Consider the following 16,326-nt stretch of genomic DNA (forward strand, 5'->3'; position numbering starts at 1 on the left):
CCCCAGCCTGTGCAAACGAACTCATTCTCCTCTGTGTTTTGGAATGTTTCTCAATGAATAATTGACTGGAGTGGTATTTTTGACCATCCCTGTCTTGGGTGCTGTATATAAATAGTTCATGTGCAGCAAAGCGTGCGTGTATTTATCAGGGGCGTCAGGCCTGGGAGTAGGAGCCCTGTTATGTAATAGGCATGTGAGTTGGCACACCACAGAGACGCTGCATTGAATGGGTGTGTGTGATGCTCTGTTCCCATTGAGTGTTTTCAGAGTGATAGTATACTCACTGGGAGTCCTTTGTCAAGTTTGCTGCAGCTGAGGCAGCTAATTTTGTTACTGCGATTGGTAAACATGAACTTGCATGCACCATGGCGTTTAAATAATGCACTTTGTTTGATGCATACGTTTATGAATTATAAATCAGCTGAAGCTCACTTATCCATGTTAGGTATTGATTTGGCCTTTTCACAGTATCGACACTGACCTTGTAAGTGTAATAACATGCAGCTGCTGTTGTTTTTTTAATAGTGGGGATGGAGATATATATTTTGTGCAACACTGTGTTGCATTTCTACTGATGCAAATTTGAAAATTAACATTCAGAATAATTTTTGCAACTCTCTGTTTATATTCTGCCAAAATTGTCTGCTATATAGATGTAAAAAGGCACTTGAGGTTGAGAAACAGTGGAACAAATGGCCAATGTTCTAAGATTCTAATTTGTTCTCATGCAAAACTTTTTGATGCCACGCTGAAATTTGTTATCACAGCTGATGGTATGTAGTTATATTTAGCTCGCTACTGCTGAATATAGTAACAGTGAATGGATGTTGCTGTAAGATATTACATAATAATAGTGAGTTTCCTACATGGACATGAAAGGAGATGACTGTTTTAAAGGCACAGTGATAACGAGAGGAAGGAGATTTCAACACGCAAGGAAGAATGCTGTTTTATTTGAACGTCTTCTCTGTAGCTGTTGTCCAGTGTGTGAACTGATTTCCAACAGAGTCTGTAGATACGGTCATTTTTATTTCATATATTCAACATTTAAAATTGTTTTTAAAAAATATAATAGAACCACACAACTGGATTATAAAAATACCAATAAATACATACATTACATTCACATAAAAGTGAATGGGCAATGTTTGCTTTGGTACACTATGCATAGAGTCCACACATCATAGTACACACCATTGACCTTTTATTTCACAAAAAACTCCAAACATCAGTTGTGAGTCTGCTTACAGACAGAGGAATGGTTTATTTGAAGAGTTTCAGACAGGATTTAGAGTGCATCATGACACTTCTTATGGCCTCTTGATGATGGACTCATCTTTGTGCTTCTCCCTCTAGACCTGTGCAGGATTTAATACAGGGAATAGCAGAATTTTTCTCCAGAGACTGCAAAGACTATTAAAATGTATTAAAATGTCCTTTGAGTTGTATTTATCTTATATATTTCAATTTGTCCTTGAAAATGAGGAATGTCTCTAACACAATTGGAGATAAAGTATCTGAATTTCAGGAGCGGGACCCCGCCTCTAAACACGTTACTTCCGGTTCTTATCTATATATGTTCCCTCAGTTCTACAAGCTGTTCATTCTCGTTTACGTCCCCCACCCTCCCTCCCCTTTTCAATTCTTTCACTTCTTCACTTCTATTTAGTACATGGGGATCTGCCAGGCCCGGGAGCTGCATTCAGTCCCCTTCGAGGCCTTCCCCAAACCGCAGCTCAATTCATTTCTAAGCCATTCACCTGTATCTACTAAAACGCTGTCAACTGCTTCCCTCATTCGATATGCATACATTTCCATTATCCCTTTTATTGGAATGGCCATTATTCCAGGGTGTACCATGCCCTTTGCTGAATGATACCTGGTTCAAGCCCTCGCCATGAACCTGATGTGAATAAGTGGTTAATAAAATGCATGGATGGATGCATACATTTCCTTTGCTATGCAGATGATAAACAGCTATATTTATCCATGAACCAGATGACCCTGGACAGGTCGCCAGTCTCTCGCAGGGTTAACACATAGACAGAGACAACCAATCGCACTCACATCCACAGGCAATGTAGTGTTTCCAGTTAACCTATCCCCACTAACTGTACGTCTTTGCTATTGTCAGATAATTCCCTGAAAAGCATTCATCTAAAATGCAGCAGCAAGAGTCCTGACAAAGACCAGAAAAAGAGCTCATATTTCCTGTATTAGCTTCTCTTCACGAGCTCCCTGTAAAATCCTAATTGATTGTAAAATCCTTCTTCCCACATACAATTCCTGAAATATCAGGCCACATCATATATAAAAACTTCATAGAATCATATTATCCCAGTAGAGCACTTTATTCTCAGACTGCAAGCTTACTCGAGGTTTTCAGAGATTTTGAAAGTAGAATAGGGGGACAACCATCCATCCATCTATCAGGCCCCTCTCTTGTGCAACCAACTCTCAGTTTGGTTTCAAGATGAGAAAACCTCCTCTATTTTTAGATTGAGCTTAAAATTTTCCTTCTTAATAAAGGTTATAATTAGGGCCAGATCAGGTAATCCTGTGTGCACCCTCAATTGATCGCAGCAGATGGCTGCCCCTCCATGAACCTGGTTCTGCTGGAGATTTCTTCTTGTTAAAAGGGAGTTTTTTCCCCATTGTTGCCAGAGCGCTTTGGGAAGGGTTGTCATATGATAGTTGGGGCTTTCCTTGCTTTCTTTGTATAGTTGTATGGTCTTTACTTTACAAAATAAAGCACCTTGAGGCAACTGTTCTAGTGCCATACAAATAAATCTGAATTTAATTAAATTGCATCATAGGGCACTTTCCATGATGAATTGAGCAGATCTTCTCCATTTGTTTACATAATATAACCAAAAGTATTTACTCATCTGCCCTCACATGAATATGAACTTCAGTGACATCCCATTCTTAGTCTATAAGGTTTAATACGAGCGGGCAGGCGATGGGGGAAAGTAACAAAAAGTGCCCGGTTCGGAAAAAGGAGACAGGGAAGCAAAAGGGTTAAATTAAGGAGTTTTATTAACATTTTTATTAATAACTCAACTAATAGAGACGGACAAGCCGCTATCACCATTTAAAGAAACAAACAAAAACTCAGGCATCGGTCAGTAAACTGAAAAGTAAGTTAAAAAAAAGTTTAGTCACCAATCACTCCTCTCCACAGAGTGGGAGTAAACAATCACCGAACACAGCTCACTAGCTGCACCCACCAACATGGCTTGCTGATGGGAGTCAGCTGTACAAAAGAAAAAGGTGGCACCTAGGGCAGGAGAGATGGTAGGACACGCCCACATAGGCAACTTCAGGAGAAGGCCCTGCTAAGTCCGTAACACCATTACTTCAGAAATGTATTTGTGAAGTCACACACAGATGTTGGATGGAGAAGGCATGGCTCAGAGTCTCTGCTAGTCTCTGATCGGGTTGAAGTCAGGCCAGTGAAGTTCTTCGGCATGACTCGCTCATCCATGTCTTTATGGACCTTGTTTTGCGCAGTCTTGTTGGAACTGGAAGGGGCCATCCCAAAATTGTTACCACAAAGTTTGGAGCATAAAATTGACAAAATGTCCTGGCATGTTGAAGCATTATAAATACCAAGACATCCTTCATGGGCGCTGGTTAAGCTCAGTGCGTTGAGTGGGCGACCACATGCCATATACGGCTGAGAGCAGCCCGCCCGGGTTTGAGTCGCACCCGCGGCCCTTTGCCTCATGTTTTCCCTCCCTCTCTGTCCCCACTTTGCTGTCCTCTCTCCACTGTGACTATCGAATAAAGATGAAAAAGGATAATGTTTTTAATAAAAAAAATGATAAAAATGTTTTTAAAAAAGACATTATTTGACTGGACCTAAGAGGCCGAGCCCAACTCCTAAAAAAACTACCTGTCATCACCAGAGACTGTAAGCTGAACCTCCCACCCCTGTTTGTTTTGATACCATGGACAGCTCCTGAGAAACCTTGTCACGGTCTTTCCTTGGCATGCTGTTCCCCTACAGATCTATTCGTCGAGGTAGTCAAAAAAGGAGCAGAAAACAAGTGTTTTATTTAAATCACAATTAACGCAAAATAATTTACACTGAGCTATTTTCTGTCTTCTCTCTCAGAAGAGATTTCTGCAACTGTTTTTCAGATTATACTTTAGGTTTTGGATTTAACATCCTGAACTTTTTGTCTGTTCTGTTACACTAATAGCTTAGTCCCATTGCCACTGTGCCAGAGCTAGCTCTGTGTATTTTGTGATGTGAGAACTGAATATAACTGAATTTGGACTGTGTTAAGCAACTTTATTGTGTTACATTTGTTTAACAAAACTATATCTAGGTTGGGCAACTATCTGGAAAGGTATGAGATTTTTTTTTTTTTTTTTACCTGTTTACTGAAACATATTCCAATTATAGTTATATAGTGAACATGGACAGAATGTGTAAGATCAGCTATCATTTGAAGGTATCCACATTCAAATTTGATGAAGTGTTTAGGAGTTCCTGCTTCTTAACGTGTGCCACCCTCTTTTTAAAGGGAGCCAAAGTAATTGGACAGTTGACTCAAAGGCTATTTTATGGGCAGGTGTGAGCAATTCCTTCGTTATGTCATTATCAGTTAAGCAGTTAAAGGCGTGGAGTTTTTCTGAGGTGTGGTGAACTCATCAATGCAAAAAGACCTGAATGTCCATGGAAGACAACAGTGGTGGATAATTTTAGAATTATTTCCATGATGAAAAGAACCCCTTTCACAACAGCCAACCAAGTGAACAACACTCTCACGGAGGTAGGCCCATAAATATCCAAGTGTAACATAAAGAGAAGACTGGTTGAGTTCAATGCAAGGTACAAACCACTCATAAGCCTCAAGAATAGAAAGTCTAGTCTAGACTTTACTTAAAAAAATGATGTGACACAGGACGGAAGCAGCTGAATGAATTCTGAGGTGTTCAGAGACATCTGTCTGCTCAAATCCAGCTAAACGCAGTCAAATTGATTGGGTGGTGTTTCATAATACAGCTGGACAATGATCCAGAACATACAGCCAAAGTAACCCAGGAGTTTATTAAAGCAAAGAAGTGGAATATTCTTTACTGACCACCTGGTCTTAGCAGCTGAGTTTGCATTTTACTTGGTGAAGACTAAACTTCGGACAGAAAGCCCCACAAACAAACAGCAACTGAAAGTCGCTGCAGTAAAGGTCTGGCAGAGCATTGAAAAGAAGGAAACCCAGTATCTGGTGATGTCCATGACTTAAGGACTTCAGGCTGTCATTGGCAGCAAAGGGTTTTCAAGGTTCAAGGTTCAAGGTTCTTTATTTGTCACATGCATAGTTATACAAGTATAACACACAGTGAAATGTAGCCTGACACGCTCCTCGACATGTGCAAAAATTGGGGGGTGTAGAGGAAGAACATTTATATATCTATATATTATATATATATATATATATATATATATATATATATATATATATATATACATATATATATATATATATATATATAGTATATACACTGGGTGAATGTGCAGTAGTAGCAGCAAGCAGGTGAATTCTGTACATTAATATGAATAGACATCTGACTATTTTACAGGATAGACAATATAAACATATTTAAAATTAAAGGAATTGAAATGTACATTGTGCCTTGGTTTAGTGTCTGGAAGAGTCCTGTCTCAGTCAATTATAGATGATGTGAGAGGGCGGGTGTGTGTGTTTAGGGCACGGATGGCTTGGGGATAGAAGCTCCTCTTGAGTCTCTCTGTCCTTGCCCGGAAGATGCGGAACCTTCTACCAGATTGCAGAAGTTGGAACAGTTTGTTGCCAGGATGGGACGGGTCCTTCAGTATCTGCGCTGCTCTAGTCCGGCATCTCCTGGTGTAGGTGTCCTGAAGCGGGGGGAGAGCAATCCTGCAGCAGCGTTCTGCTGTACGGATCACTCTCTGGAGAGCTTTTTGGTCCTTCACACAGCTGTTCCCGAACCACGATGTCATGTTCTGTGTGAGGATGCTCTCCACAGCGCCTGTATAGAAAATCCTGAGGATCTTTGGAGAGACCCTGAACTTCCTCAGTTGTCGTAGGTGATACAGGCGCTGCCTAGCCTTTTTGGTCTGGACCTGAATGTGGGCAGCCCATGTCAGGTCTGAGGAGATGTGGACACCAAGATACTTGAAGGACTGCACCCTCTCCACTGGAGCTCCATTGATGATAATGGGCTTGTAGTCTCTGTGCTGACCCCTTCTGAAGTCCACCACCTGAAGTCCACCTCAACTAAGTATTAGAAATTAACATTTTCACTTATTTAATTTGTCCAATTACTTTTGAGCCTCTGAAATGAAGATGGTGTTTAAAAAATGCTTCAGTTCCTCACATTTTTATACAATCTTTTTGTTCAAGCCACTGAATTAAAGCTGAAAGTCTGTATGTCAACTGCATCTGAGTTGTTGCATTTAAAATTCAACGCGGTAATGTACAGAACCAAAATTAGAAAAAAAAGTTGTCTCTATCCAAATATTTATGGACATAACTGTAGATGCCTTAGTTATGCAAAAAAGAAAAGCATTTTTGTTCTGATGCATCAAGTTTGCATATAATAAAATCCTACAGGTTGCAGCTTTAATGAATAACAAGGTGCTTCATTCATAAAGGGATAAATTGATAATCCAAAAAAAAAACCCTATAATTTGCTTAGGAGTGCCCCCCCCCCCAAACTAGAGAAACCAGATCTCGCCCGCTTTTCTTTCCCGTGTTTATATTTTGCCTCTCATACAGTATAGTAAGCTACCTTGAGCAGAGAAACCCGCAGCGCCAGGCATGTTGAGTATGGGAGTTAAAAATAGCATCATCGGTCGGCCAAGCGCCGCTCCGTTACTACGCGTTTCAGCATTCTGCCCTGTGCAGTGGGAATCTGCAGGACTCAGACCGCGGCAGCAGGCTTGCACCGTGTGTGTGTGTGTGTGTGTAGTCCAGCTCCGCATGATCACACCGAGGGCCACTTGTAGTTGTGCTGAAAGGGTAAAACCAACCCACAGTCGTTTTAAGGACATTTACCACCTTCACGGGCCTTGTGCTGTAAAATAAGAGCCGACAAGACACATCTGACGGCTGGTGTTGTCTCAAGTTGACCAACCGAGCTCATGTTTTAGGCAACGCACCGTTTTTATTGTCGTGCAGCAGGCTTTTACTCCCAGTGACACTACACAGAGCTCTGACATTACATTAGACCGTGGCCTTTCCGTATCACCCGCTGGTATTTTACATTTGCAGAGCTTCGCTGGTCTTTAGGCTCAACGTAGGCAATGGAGGCTCCTGCTTCCACCTTCAAAGTGGGAGATTCTCCACCTGACGTCAATGCCGAGTGACTGACGCAGCCCACAGGAGAAGGAAGTCTGCTTTATAACTAAATTTGTTATTGGCGTTAAACATAAAGCGGGCTGCATTAAAAAATGACCTCTTGTGCTAAAGCTAAAGCCTGGTTAGCGCGTTTTTAACCACATTATTTTATAGTCACATTTGATAGGCTGTGGGGCGTCCGCGCGTTTGTGTTGTGGATGGCGGGGCGCGAGGGGGGTTACAGGAACCGAGCTTCCAGCGGCAACACCATGAATTAATAAAAAATAAATAAATAAAATCAAAAGCCTATTTCTGCCTTCTTTCGCCATTCGGTTTAAATCAAATCGCACCCCCCCCCCCATGTCTTCTTTTTCTTTTCTTTCCTTTTTTCGCCACAGTGTATATTAGGGAAGACATGCGGGCGTGCTCGCGCGCGTGGCAGTGCAACAAGGAGGGAGAAGCGGGAGCTCGCGCCAGTTCTCAAACAGCCCGCACGCGCTCGAAATTCCTCCAAGGAACCTCTGCGAGCTTTTCTTTTTTCATCACGCGCGAGCTAAAAATAGAAACGGGGTTGGATCGTGATCCAGAAATAGATAGGGGGCATCACTCCTATAAAAGGCACACCATTCAAGAGTACAGTGAAGAAGCGGAAAGCCGGAGCACATTTTATGGTTAATAAAAAGAAGAAGAAGAAGAAAAGAGGCGTTTTATTTGGGGGGCCTCTTTTTACGCCACTTTTCGTATTTTTAAAGGAGGCTCCGCTGCTACAATGGTGAGTTGTAGGCTATATACCTTTCTGTACCTTCCTGGTCTTATTTTTCTCTGTTTTAAATGCTTTGCTAAAAAAGAAAGCCGTTTGCTACAATGTTTCTATTCACAGTGCTGTAAAAGACGAGGGAACCACAAATGTTTGAAAAAACAAACAAACAAAAAACGCCGTGTCACGAGTGTTTTGTGTGGATTTCTGCTATTTTTGCCGCATGCTTGAAGGGATATCAAAGCAGTCCGCGTTTGCAGCTACGCGGGGATCACCCTCAGCTATGCTTAAAAAGGGGGGTGGATGTGTCTTTTTGTCGGTCTGCTCGAAATAATGTTGCCATTGTTGCTCTTATTAGCGGCACTTCGTGACGTTAATCTCAAGCCTTTCGCGGTAGACGAAGGCTGTTAGAGCGAGTGGGGAGCTGTCCCCGTGTTGGTGGTGCTGGAGTGTTTTAAGACTGGCTTTTGCTTCTTTTTACACTCTAGTTGTAGCTTGGTGCACTACGTTTTCACAGTGGGCTTTTAGGGTGATTACTTCTCTCTGCTTGCTTTTTCCTCTTTTTTGTCTTTAATTGGTAGTGGAAAGCTCTATTATATTTTCGCTATTCTTTCTCCAGCCCCCCATTCCCATTGCTTACGCTGCAGGGTGAGCAGCTCAAGCAGCAATCCGCCTCAGATACTCAAATATAGCGCAACCTTTACAATTTGATCCTTCTTTGCAGATTCCCCCCCTCTTCCGTGCACGATGAGTCTCGAGTCGTGACTGCTGAAAGTGAGTAAGGCGCGTGCTGCGTCAGTGGCGTCTGGCTTCGGTGCGCTCGAGACAGATGGGGGGAATCGTGACCGGCTGGGAGAGGCGTCCACGAATGAACGGCTGGACGGCCCAATGAAAACGAAGCGAGGGTAGGGCCCCTTGGTTCGGCAGCTGGAGGTCTGGAGCCAAATTAAGCGTTTGCAAATAAAGAAAACTTTATTATTAATGGGACTGAATGGGAGGGGGTATGATAGTTGGTTTTTTTTGCAGCATCACTGAAAGGGATCCACAAGTGGTGCAATCACATCACGACGTTTTCTCGCGCGCTTTAGATAGATGATATATATATATAGAATATAGATATATACATATAGATATAGATATATAGATATATATATATATATATAGATATTATATATATATATATATTATATATATATATATATATATGTATTGTCAGATTATATATATATATATATACTACTTCTTATGTGATAATTTTTGGATGAGATGACACTTTGTTGCTGTACTGTGAACGTTGTTTGGGAGGGGGTGTTTCGGAGGTGGGGTGGGGGGTGGTCATGAAAAACTGTCAGGTGCTTCGGCCTCCTGCTTAGGTGCTCCTTTCCTTTACGTCGCTATTGGTCGATGGCGACTCGTCCCGTCCAATCAGCTCGCTGCCATCCTCTGCTGCGTGTTAAAGTCTATAACGGCAATGAGATGCCGCCTCTCTTCGTCGCCGCTCTTTTTTAATAACAAGGATTCGCGCTGTTGCGAAGCTATGCCGATCCAGCGGATTCGAGCTCAATTTTGCTAGATACGTCTTCGCTGGGAAGTCATCTAAGCTCGTGATCATGTGCAAAAATCGCCCTAATGAGCAACGTTTCTTTTCTTCTCCATTTTTTTCTTTCTTTCTAAAATATGAAAACACTTTGAGGATGAAGACCCCGAGGAATCGATGACTGGAGGGTTTTTTTTTCTTTTTCTTTCTTTCTTCTTTTTTCTGAAGCTGTTGCAGTTGTCCGTCACGAATCTTTTTGCGGTCTGGGCTTGCTGTGCATACATGAACCTGGGAAGCCCTTACCCCAAAAAGCATTTGTGGAGGATCCAAACATCGTTCGTGTTGTTGAGACTGAGAAGTCACATTGCTGCTGTCAGGCTCTGTGGTGTGTTGGAAGAATGAGATTTGGGATCACAAAGATAATGCTAGACATGTCGATACACACACACACACACACACACACACACACACACACACACACACACACACACACAACACACACACACCACACACACCACCACACACACACACAGTGACAGTTGGTAACAAGGTGTCTTTACACATTTCATTTAGATGTAATTTTTAAACACACGAATCTCTTGCACCTCTTGCTTTGATGCAGCATTGAGTGAACAGAGGGAAGGAAAACAAAACAATCAGGAGTGCTGTCTTGCACCTCAGAACCCCTATCTAAACTCTCACACAGCATAATTATGCAGTTTTTTCTATTGTGCTATAAATAAACAATTTATCCTCTACTAATTTTTTTTTTAAATTAATGATTTAGTTATTCTCCATAAACATTACATCTCCATCTGAATGCATTTCTTTCTTTCTTTCTTTCTTTCTTTCTTTCTTTCTTTCTTTCTTTCTTTCTTTCTTTCTTTCTTTCTTTCTTTCTTTCTTTCTTTCTTCTTATATTTGGAAAAGTTTGGAGCAATTCCAGTGAGCTCAAAATCTCTATCTTGATGTTTTCCAAAGCCATGTCTGACGCTCGTTCAAAAGACAGTTCCAGACAAACAAAAGTGGTCTAATCTAACAACACACAGACACACACATTTTTGTGTCTCCTTTAAACACTCTGAGTTTTGGTTAACGTGTGCAGCTTTGCCAAAACTTACTTGGAGTCCTGTGTTTCAGATAGTAAGATGAGATTTACAGTGTGAGTTACAGAGGCACCCTTTCCTATTAAGAACACATGCATTCTGCTTATTTATAAAAGAACTATCTTCTCAAAAAGAACGTGCTGGTGTGAAATACATTCACATGTCATTAGAAATAGAATTGTAAATAAACACGAAGGCTAGAAAAGCAGTTCTAAAGACTACAGAAAATAAGATAAGATCAAGCACATTCAGGATTGGTGCTGCTCTCTGTAGGACCTCAAATGAACCCTCAGTGTCATTAAAACACCTGCACCTTAAGTTTGGATGTTCCACAACATGAATGTACAGGAGGGGAAAAAAGGTCACAGCACACAAAGCAGTAAAACCTCATCCAACCTTATATGAGTTACTAAATTAAATTCAAATTCAAAAATTGCAGCCTGCGCTGTGAGGTATTACTCGGTGGGTTCCATAAAGACATAAAGAGAAACCCCCCACAAATAAGCATCAGGTATATAAACTGAAAACTGGACAGACACATGTCCAGATGAAGGAGGTAAAAATGAGCTCAAAATTTTGTGAGTAATGAATATATGAAAGAAATTTTTCAACATTTTTGCAGCTGGAAAAAGACACGTAAATCTGCCAACTTAAATAAAGTGTCCAGGGTTGTGAGGTGTGCGCATAGATGTCAAAGCGAAAACCAGAAGATGTAGAGTGTGTGCTTCGTTTCTCATTTTATTTCTTTGTTGAATAGTTTGCTTGTTTAAAACATCTTTTCTCTATTCCTTGCTTATGGTTCTGTGAAATAAACTGGCTGCTGTAAACTGCATCACAGGGCACTTCCTGACCATTTCTTTTTCCACTCCCCTGATGCATTTTCATTGTTACAATTACAGCTTACTGGGCGTGGATATTCATACTAGTATCACCCTGTGTGCTTCTACTCCTTTATATCTGTATATATCTGTACATTTACCCCGTTACTCTTCACAAGCACCTGTACGCCATTGTGTCAATTCTGGCACAAAGAATGAAAGAAAATGTCTTTATTATGGCAATAATGTTGCCTCGGCATACTATTATTATTATTATTATTATTATTATTATTATTATTAATTCGCTTTTTGTCATTGTTCTTGGGTTTTTTTTTTTGCCTTTTGTACTCGCAGGTTTGTCACATCACACATTGGACAATGAGACACAGCAGCAGTGACCAAAGCACAATGAGGTCAGAAGGTGGAAGCACGTGAGGGAATCTGTAAAAGGGAAGTAAAGAGTAAAGTCTTTCATTTTATTTATTTTTTATTTTTTATTTTGCAAAATCAGCTGGTAATGTTCTCATGGTGTGAGGATGTAATCCTCACCTTCGACACGTAAACAGACACACTCGCTGCGTTTATCTTGCATGCCCTTCTTTTTCATTCATCTTCTTCTTTTGTTCTCCGTCTGTTATTGTGGATCAAAACGCATTACGATCATTCCAAGAAGGAAACTGATTCGGCTTAAGCAAATTTTCTTTTACTCTTTTTTGTTAAATACTGGACTATTTAACAAAGGCACAAGGGGCACATTTAACGTGTTGACAATCAAATATTCATAATGTGTTTATGACATGCCAATACACAGTCCTGTGTAGGGTGCCTGTTTTTTCCAACCCACACTGCCGTGCATACACAGTCAGATCTCCACACGTATGAGTGTTCAGATTATTGCACAATGTTATGATGATTGTGTGATTGTTCCATGATTTTTGGTAAACTTTTTAAATCTGCCTTAATCAGGATCGAATTCTGAGGTCACACACAGGCTGAAAGAAGCAGGAAGTGACGCCCCACGCCCCCCACCACCATGCCCTAAACCCCTCTCCCTTAGCTCCAGCATCTCATGAAGTCATGAGCTCCTGATTTAGAAGAATATGTCCAACTCTCCCTATCAGCACCTCCTCTCCAGGACATCTCTTAAATCATTATAGCTCCGAAATATACACACACTGGTTAGAAGGCAGTCGTTTGTCATTGTGTGTTGATGGAGGTTTGGGGAAAGGACAGGGACAAGGTAGAAATACTTTAAAGGGTCTTTTCAACAGTGAAGGACAGTATACTAAAAAAAAAAAAAGCCTTTCACAAACCAAATAAATAATTTAAGGAAAACAGAGGGATTCTGAAATTTTATACTGGAAAATATACAAAAATGTAGATTAATGATGTGGTGTATGTGTGTTCCTCTCTTTTTCTACAGGGCTGTACTTCATGCGTCATTGCTGACATATGGGACCGCAAATGAGAAGCTGATTTGTAGTTTTAAATGTGTTAAACACGTCTGCGTCACGCTCCACAGGAGATATCCCATGGAAATAATGTTTGTAAACGTATTAAGTGATGCCAGCTTTTTTGTTTTGCAGTGCTTTTCCTGCTTAGACGTAAAATCACTGTTAATTCACGACAGCGGGCAGAATGAAATTTTCGTTACGAGTTAATGTGCGTCTGTGCTGTAGTGCTGGCTTTTCAGACGTAAGAGTGGATGTCTGCATGCCTGGATTCGAGACACTGCCATTATGTGCAAACATGCAGTGAAAAAAACGTGCAAAGTTTCCCACAGCATCCTGAGATTTATATGATTACTTTCTTGAGATTTTGCATATACACTGTTATGCAAATGTCACTAAATACTTGAAAGCACACACACGTGTTCTGCACCTACGTTTGTGTATCAGGCAGAATGTCTTCAGATAAGCACAACAATAATTACATAGAAACTATACAATTTTACAGTTTGCAGAGAAACTCACTTAGCATGGAGTAAGTTAAAATAAAAATAAGAGAAGTGAGCATTTCCAAAAAATAAATATGTCAATAAATAGATACACTCCCTTGTAAAGGGTGCCCTAATAAATGCGTTCAAATACGAGTTACTTTGAACATATAACATTTAACTCAGGTGTAGATTTTCTCCATGATAACAGACTTCTGTTTCCCTTAATGTAACAACAGGTAAGATAAGACACACATAGCATGTGGACAAACTGTATCCAGTTATTACTGAGGTGTGTGTGTGTGTTTTGCTGTACAATCCTGTTTTCTTCTTCAAGATTCTTTGCTTTGCTATGTAATTCATTTCTTTTAAAATTAATATTACATTTCAGCTCAGTCTCTTTCTTTCTTGTTTTCTCTTTCAGGTGTTTAAAAAGCCAATGATATGTAAAACTTAAACAGATTTCCCGACTGTGATTTCATTTTCTGCTTTCCCCTTAATATACACCGAATTTCAATTTTGTGGTACATCATTAACTGTGTGTATTATTATCATTATTATTGCCTTTAAATAAAGTTATTTCAAGTCTCTATGCAGCAACATGGATGATTAATAAAAGCCTTGAGAAATCCTGCATCGTGTGTCTTCATTGAGTTTGCATGTTTGATTTGAGGAGATAAGCCTTTGTGTTCACGTGTTGTAAAGAATTGGGAATTCACACATCAATGTGATTCTTTGCTGTAAAGACGCACATGGAACTACACATTAATAAAAGCCAGTAGATATGACGTATTGCAGTGTGTGTGTGTGTGCATGTGTAAGCTGAATCTGACAGACATAAAGATTCAGAATAAAATCTATACTGATCTCCTGTAAAATCCTTGTAAAGAAAAAAAGGAAAATATAAAAGTTGATGAAAGAATGCGATGTTTGTGTGTTGTACAAAAACTAGTCAGTGTCTTAGAGTGCACGGACACAAATCTCATCATCTTGTCACACTTTTCTGTATCAAAAATAACAAACACAATGACATGTCTCTAAACATGTGGTGTTAAATTACTACGGTCCAGCACATTGCGTTATTAAAAGAAGTCTGTGTGCTTCTTATAAACATATTTTACTCATCAGGAGCTTAAAAAAAATAATGAAAGAAAAAAATCAGATATATTTCTCGATTATTTATCAGCGCTGCAGGTTTGAGTTTCACTTTTTACCCACTCACTATCATGCCAGCCGTACTCACCATCAGACTCACGGTCACCACTTTAGGCACTTTACATGCGGGATGCTGGGTTAATCTAACTTTCATTCAGACTCCTTTGAAAGCTTAAAGCCAACAGTTCAGATCCATGTTTACAGTTGCTGCATTTCTATTTTTAGATGTCATGCGCTTATATAACGCTCACACTCACATTATGGACCACTCATGTCTGCTCCACTTGGCTGAACTGTGTACTCCGTATGTGTGTGTCTGTATATTAAGTTTGATTCAATTACACACATCGTGTCTATGAAACAAAGAGGGGTTACAATCAGAATAATCACGGCAATAAAACAAATAATCAAACCATTTGTTTTTAAAAAGAAAAAGCAGAGTTAAGACTAAATATCTATCACAAGTGGATTTGTGGACACACATCTTTGAAATTAAAACACAGGATTCTGCATGGTGTCAATTTATTATTTACACCTCCATCTGGGATGCTAAAAAAATCATTTCCCACAAATTCAAAACAATTGTTTTTCAAAATGTTTTGGGTGGAAATGTTGTAAAAGAGTTTTGTTTTGTTTTGTTTTGTTTACAAGATTTCTTACTATATTTCAAAAACATGATACGTATATTTGCTAAACCCAGAACACTCCAAAAAAATGTAAGTTCTACTATTGCCATTAAATTGCCTTTAAAAACAGTAAGGTGTAGACAAAAGCAAGCATAATGATAAAATGTAAGTATTTTTATAAAAGAAAACAGGGAGAAAAAAAATACACACACTTGGGGTGTAAAATTGAAATGGGTGTTTCATATTGCATTTTCAGTCTACAGTATTTCAAACAATATGAAAACACAGGTAAAAAGAATGTGTGTTTTCATTGACTACTGAAAACTGATCAAATCACTGTCCTCATTAAAGCTTTCTACGGTGTAATCAAGACACCGTGTTGAGCACTTTTGAAATTGCTGCCAGTGGACATAACAGTATATACAGTACATGTATATATGTAGTCTTAAGATGGGAGAACATTAAACATTAACATCTACAATACAAGCATTTTCCCCCCACAAGAGATTAGAAACACAACTGGCATATTTAGTGTACTACGAGAAAATACATGAAATACAGAAAAGAATATGAAAACAAGAAAAAGAAAAGATGTGCAAATTTGAGCAATCAATAGAACAATGCAAGCAGGTTCAGCTTCAGCCTGAAAAAAGAAATGTTTGTTTAAAGTGACACTTGGAGAAAAGGTATGTGCAAACGCATATACAGCTATTACACAAACAGAGAAAACATGTGAAATAACACAAGCATGGTATGGCTTGGAATACTGAAGGTGTAGTATTAGTGTTATTATTTGTGGGAAGAAAAAAAAATTCAGTATTTTTAACCAAAGAAGGCAAAGCACACTAAGGGCAAATGAGAGGTAGAGTTAGGGCACTATAACGCTTACAATATTAAGGGATGAAACATAAAATAAAAAAGTAAGATTATAAACATTAGAAGGACGTAAAAGTAGAAACTGATATGATGCTTGAAGACGTTTCACCTCTCATCCGAGAAGCTTCTTCAGTTCTAAGGTCAAATGGTGGAGAGTCCCAGATATAAACCTAGTGGGAGTTTC

General features: G+C 39.7%; 1 long non-coding RNA gene across 1 annotated transcript; it reads left to right on the forward strand.

Annotated features, from left to right (window-relative positions):
• The first annotated feature begins 7,277 nt into the window (after nucleotides 1-7,277).
• LOC102293874 lies at nucleotides 7,278-14,119 on the forward strand. The gene is made up of 2 exons (XR_316311.3): nucleotides 7,278-8,103; nucleotides 11,904-14,119. It is a non-coding gene; the product is annotated as an uncharacterized LOC102293874 (long non-coding RNA).
• The last annotated feature ends 2,207 nt before the right edge of the window (nucleotides 14,120-16,326 follow it).

Source organism: Haplochromis burtoni, unplaced genomic scaffold, assembly GCF_018398535.1.
Source record: "Haplochromis burtoni strain Fernald_Lab_line unplaced genomic scaffold, NCSU_Asbu1 Contig_135, whole genome shotgun sequence".
NCBI lineage: Eukaryota > Metazoa > Chordata > Actinopteri > Cichliformes > Cichlidae > Haplochromis > Haplochromis burtoni.